The following is a 6,237-nucleotide window of genomic DNA, read 5'->3' on the forward strand; positions in this document are numbered from 1 at the left end:
TTTGTGTTTCAGTTCAGCTTTCGTCACTCGAAAATTTTACCTCAAAGAGGTGCTTTATTTGATATCAATTATTTTGGGTAGCAAATTCAAAATCGACCTAAATACAAACAATAATCTAAATATTTTATTTTTCTCAACTAAATTGCTAAAAATATTATCTTAATCTAAATTATGTATTCAAAGCGATGTGCCCATTGAAACATATAATTTTTCGTATACGGAATAAAGCAAAAAAGAATGATCATATCCTCTGTATTCGAAAAAATTAAAATTAAAAGCAAATTATGAGAAATGATAAAAACTTATCAACTTAGTACCAACTTTGGATACAATAAACAACTGTATTCGTCTGATTGTCTCGTAGTATATTTTTGTTAAGATTTCTACCGGGTGTGTGGCGCACACATGGGCTATTTTTAAGAAGTTTTACTTCTATCACGTGTACGATGGTGCTCTCGTGCTATCAAACTAATGCTTTTTTCTCAAGTAGTTTTGCTCAGTGCACGGTTAAAAGTTTCGGTTTTAATTTTAAACTTTTTGGACTACATACATATATGGCCAAACTAAATTCAGTTTCAAATACAAACCTTCCAAGATTAAAAAAAGCGAACACCTATGTTGGGTTTAGAATTTAAACAGTTCGGTTTAAATTTTTAACCCAAACATTTTCATAATTTAGAATAAAAAAGATCTTAAATTTCATGCTCCGTCTGATGGGGATTGAACCCGGAGAGCCTTGGTAGCAACCAATTGTATCAAGCAGCTTTGCACACTCAGCTACAGCCACGCATGTAAATGTGCTTTCATATGTTGAGTTTGAATCAACACCACATTTCGCTGTGTGCAAACATTTTCTATTTCGGTTTAGATTTTAAACCAAATTTTCTATATATGAAACCTTGAAACTAGAATTAAAACATTTTGGTTTGAGTTTTAAACCACGAACTTTTTCGACTAAAATTTAAACCAGAACATATTAAAAATTGCTTAAAACTATTGACTGGTTTAAAAAGTAGACTACAGAAAATTAAAAAAGGCAGTAGTCCCAGCGCGGTTTAAAAATTAAACCCAAATTTTTCCGAGGCCTACAAAACAATTGTTCTGCAACTAGAGCAAAAAAAACACTGAGTTTTATACATACAAGCCAAAACAAGAAAGAAATTTCAAAGCTATACTCAGAAATATGCACTCGTCTATTGGCACCGAAGAAATCGCTGAAGCCCTACAAAATCTCGGTCATATCCCTATTAACATTTACAATATGAAACACAGAAACACGAAAAACCCGCTACCAATGTTCATTGTAGAGCTAAAAGCAAACCCTAATAATAAGGAAATATACGAAATCAAATATCTCTTTAACACAAAAATTGTATTTGAACCCCCACGCCCAAAACGCGAAATCCCGCAATGCGCTAACTGCCAACAGTATGGACACACAAAAAATTTGGGTTTAATTTTTAAACCGCGCTGGGACTACTGCCTTTTTTAATTTTCTGTAGTCTACTTTTTAAACCAGTCAATAGTTTTAAGCAATTTTTAATATGTTCTGGTTTAAATTTTAGTCGAAAAAGTTCGTGGTTTAAAACTCAAACCAAAATGTTTTAATTCTAGTTTCAAGGTTTCATATATAGAAAATTTGGTTTAAAATCTAAACCGAAATAGAAAATGTTTGCACACAGCGAAATGTGGTGTTGATTCAAACTCAACATATGAAAGCACATTTACATGCGTGGCTGTAGCTGAGTGTGCAAAGCTGCTTGATACAATTGGTTGCTACCAAGGCTCTCCGGGTTCAATCCCCATCAGACGGAGCATGAAATTTAAGATCTTTTTTATTCTAAATTATGAAAATGTTTGGGTTAAAAATTTAAACCGAACTGTTTAAATTCTAAACCCAACATAGGTGTTCGCTTTTTTTAATCTTGGAAGGTTTGTATTTGAAACTGAATTTAGTTTGGCCATATATGTATGTAGTCCAAAAAGTTTAAAATTAAAACCGAAACTTTTAACCGTGCACTGAGCAAAACTACTTGAGAAAAAAGCATTAGTTTGATAGCACGAGAGCACCATCGTACACGTGATAGAAGTAAAACTTCTTAAAAATAGCCCATGTGTGCGCCACACACCCGGTAGAAATCTTAACAAAAATATACTACGAGACAATCAGACGAATACAGTTGTTTATTGTATCCAAAGTTGGTACCAAGTTGATAAGTTTTTATCATTTCTCATAATTTGCTTTTAATTTTAATTTTTTCGAATACAGAGGATATGATCATTCTTTTTTGCTTTATTCCGTATACGAAAAATTATATGTTTCAATGGGCACATCGCTTTGAATACATAATTTAGATTAAGATAATATTTTTAGCAATTTAGTTGAGAAAAATAAAATATTTAGATTATTGTTTGTATTTAGGTCGATTTTGAATTTGCTACCCAAAATAATTGATATCAAATAAAGCACCTCTTTGAGGTAAAATTTTCGAGTGACGAAAGCTGAACTGAAACACAAAATGAAACGTACGGAAAACCTTTTTTTTTTTTTTATTCGGAACGTTGGAAAATTGCGTCTACTGCTAGAAACACAAAAAAAAGGCGTGAGTGCTAGGTACTCATGAAATTTGATGTGTATACATATGCGAACGGCAAAGCATAAAAGTACGTTTACATATGAATATAATCTCAATCAAAGCTCGTTAGCTGTCAAATTGGTTGTGCTTGTTATTCACACAACTCGCAGAAAAGTTAAACTTCTTCTCTGTGCCACCGTGGTCACTTTTTTTTTGCAACACATATTAGGCCATTTAAATATATTTTAACTGAATATTTTATTAAAATACCCTTACAAACCTATTTTCCTTACTAGCGTCAATTTTTGTTTACTTTAACATTTGACATTCCTCCTCTTCTTCGCAAGTATAATCGATAAAACTGGGTTGGACACCAAAAAGTTATCGGTTTAATCTGAGATATTTTTAATTATAATTTTGCATGGCTAATCTCTTTTTCTAATAACAGATTAGGGAGTCAAGCTCGAAAATTAGGATAATATTTTTATATATAAAGGCGATTCAGTTACACACATACAAATGTAGGTTAGGTTAGAAATTAAATATTAATTTCACTTAATTTTATTCATTTTGCTGATTTAATTTTTTTTATTCATTTTCCTTTTTGATTCTTTTAATACATGACATTATCGGTATGATTGATAAAATATACTTGTACATATATACTTGTGACTCAAGGGCGTTAAAATATCTTGGAAACACCGCATATAGGTAGATTTTCAAGTTTTATGCGGCAAAAAATATTTTATTGCCTCTATCTACTCAAAATTGTTTATCAAATGTAAAATTGAAATGATTTGTATTACAGATAGGTTATATTAATAAAATATATATATTAGCCAATAATTTACTATTTAAATATATTGACTACCTTTATTTATAAAATGTGTGTACACTATCATTGGTTAATTAGTTTTCGCTTTCAGAATCTTCGCTGGCCTCAAACTATTACTTTGTCACATCTTTGACAACGGATTTAGAGGGTAACAGCAGCTTTATTGTGTCTGGGGAAAACGATTTGATATTTTTTCTTTTTTTTGTCATGAACCGAAATACTGCTTAAAACGAGCCTGAGCTCATCAACAGCCGGTTATATATGCCACGGTTACATACTACACGAGAAAACTTCCGCGAATAAAATTTCTCGGTAGTGTTTGTTGTGGGCCTCTTGAGCCTCCCCGATAATTGTCCTATTGTTAATAAGGAATTAGTATCTTGTGCATTGTGGGTGTCATAGGATGCCATGCCGTCGTCGATTCGCCACTTCTCGCTCGCTATGTTTGAGTTCCGGTCGCTTAACGAAAAATTTTGCATGTGAAAGCAACAACAAAGTTATCTAGCACGGATAGACGATAGCAAGTTTGGTTGTACCTCATTGAGTTCGTTCGTTTCGCCACTTGCTAATTGATGGCGAATCGATGACGGCTAATAATCAATTGTAGCGCATTTCCTCTTACTATGCATATGCCTAAATGTATGCAACCATTTGGCAAGCGAACACAGGGTGCTTCTAATGAAAATAAAAATTTTATGCTGAAATACACATGCTAAGCCCTTCGAAATTTTGTGCTGGGATATGCGTTACAGCTTCGCAAATTTTACCCCTACCGAAACCAAAGATGTATACACATGAAAAACAGAACTTTTGCAACGATTCGTGTGAATAAAAAAAAGATTTTCCGTACGTTTCAAAGGCAGTTAAAAGATGCGTATAATTTTCGTCACGAAATTGATATCATAAATTTTGTGTTTCTAGTTCAGCTTTCGTCACTTGAAAATTTTACCTCAAAGAGGTGTTTTANTGAAAAACAGAACTTTTGCAACGATTCGTGTGAATAAAAAAAAGATTTTCCGTACGTTTCAAAGGCAGTTAAAAGATGCGTATAATTTTCGTCACGAAATTGATATCATAAATTTTGTGTTTCTAGTTCAGCTTTCGTCACTCGAAAATTTTACCTCAAAGAGGTGTTTTATTTGACGAGCCTTTAGCGAGAGTTTCTTTGCGTTAATTCTCACATTTCACTCGCAGCTGGTATCAATTGCGAGCATTTGGTCCGCTGGGTATACTTACAGTCTTATGATTGTGACAAATAATATGAACGGAAAACAGCAAACAAATCAAAGGCTGCATTTCTTTATTCATTCTGAACGTTTGGAATAAACGTTTTTGTTACTTATTCTTTAGAACGTTCCTGATGATATGTTAACGTATATTTCGTCGCTGGAATAATGAAATAGTGTAACATGAAAAGTATAGTTTTGAGAAAAACGAATTGGAAGTTTTTATAAACCATTACAAACCCTACAAACACAATTTCGTTTTTCGCGAATAAATCAGTGAGCCAAAGAGATATTTAAGAAAACTAAAGTTTTATCTAATAGATTAAAGGATTGTCTATCCAATGGTGCAATTATCGAATAATAGTGTATGGGAATTTACACTGTTTCTTTATTCGAGCGACGATTTCATACGCATTCTGTTTATTCCGGCTGTGAAATGGGATTATCCGGAATGTATAAAGAAACGCAGCCAAAAAATAACAAATTTCGTAGAAAAATCTGTAGTAGTTTTGAAAAACAGCAAGTGCACACGACAATCTTTGTTGACGGTTTTCGTCACTCCTGCTTGTGGAAATCGTCAGATTATATACTTCCCGTTATCCTTCAGATGTTTCCTTCATGATAAAAAAAAAATGGGCCGCGCTCGAGAATGTCCAGGTAACGTTTTTTTTGCAAGTTTGCGACCCTCCCAATCCCTTTCATCACGATCAAATCGTCAGATTATTGAAATGCACACTTTTCAACATGTAATCAACCCTCCATTTCTTAATCTGACGCGCTCGAGTAAATCCACCTATCAATTTTTTTACTATTCTGATCAGCTCTCCTATGCGCGCGGCTCTACATAGATGGCTTAGATTTGGCAGAGGTACTCAACAGGATGCAGGGTATCCCCCATATGTTAATCTGACGCGCTCGAGTAAATCCCCGAATCCCCTCTTTGGCACCCCTACTATATATAATTCCACCATGGCCTAACTCAGTTTTATACCAACATCTGCTTCTTTTTAGTCTGCAGGTGGCCTTTAAGGCTTCCCCACGTATGATGACACAAAGTGACGGTAAGTTCACCAGTGCGTCAAGAGCACTACACACCACTCAAAAAAATTAAAGTTAAATAAATAGCAACCATCTTGGTTATTTTTCTATCGAAACCAGATAAATTTTCGTGGACCCCCATTTACAACTCGTGGACCCCCATATTTTTTTCACGCCAACGTAGACCCCTGTCGAGTCTCCAGTGGACCCCTGGGGGTCCACCTGGACCACTTTGGAAATAACTGCTTTAGAGCCATATTTTCAAAGGTGCAAAAATTTCTTTCAAATACCATACATACTTGTGTGCATATATGGGCAAATCTAAAAAACAGGTAACCTTTGTGTTATTTAGATTTATTTTCACTGTTGTAAACTATATCAAGCAGTTTGCTTTTGGATATAATTCATTGACGTATACTTGAAGCCTCAAAAAAAATTGGATCAATTTGCTGCATAACTTTGGAATTATAACTAGGTGTTTAAATTAAAAAAAAATAATGAAAACAAGTGAATTTTTTATGTAATTTTTAAGAGGGGCACAATTAATTATGTCATAACTTTT

The sequence above is a fragment of the Rhagoletis zephyria genome, unplaced genomic scaffold (genome assembly GCF_001687245.7).
Source record: "Rhagoletis zephyria isolate East Lansing unplaced genomic scaffold, Rhagoletis_zephyria_1.1 Rzeph_scaffold_00236, whole genome shotgun sequence".
Lineage (NCBI taxonomy): Eukaryota > Metazoa > Arthropoda > Insecta > Diptera > Tephritidae > Rhagoletis > Rhagoletis zephyria.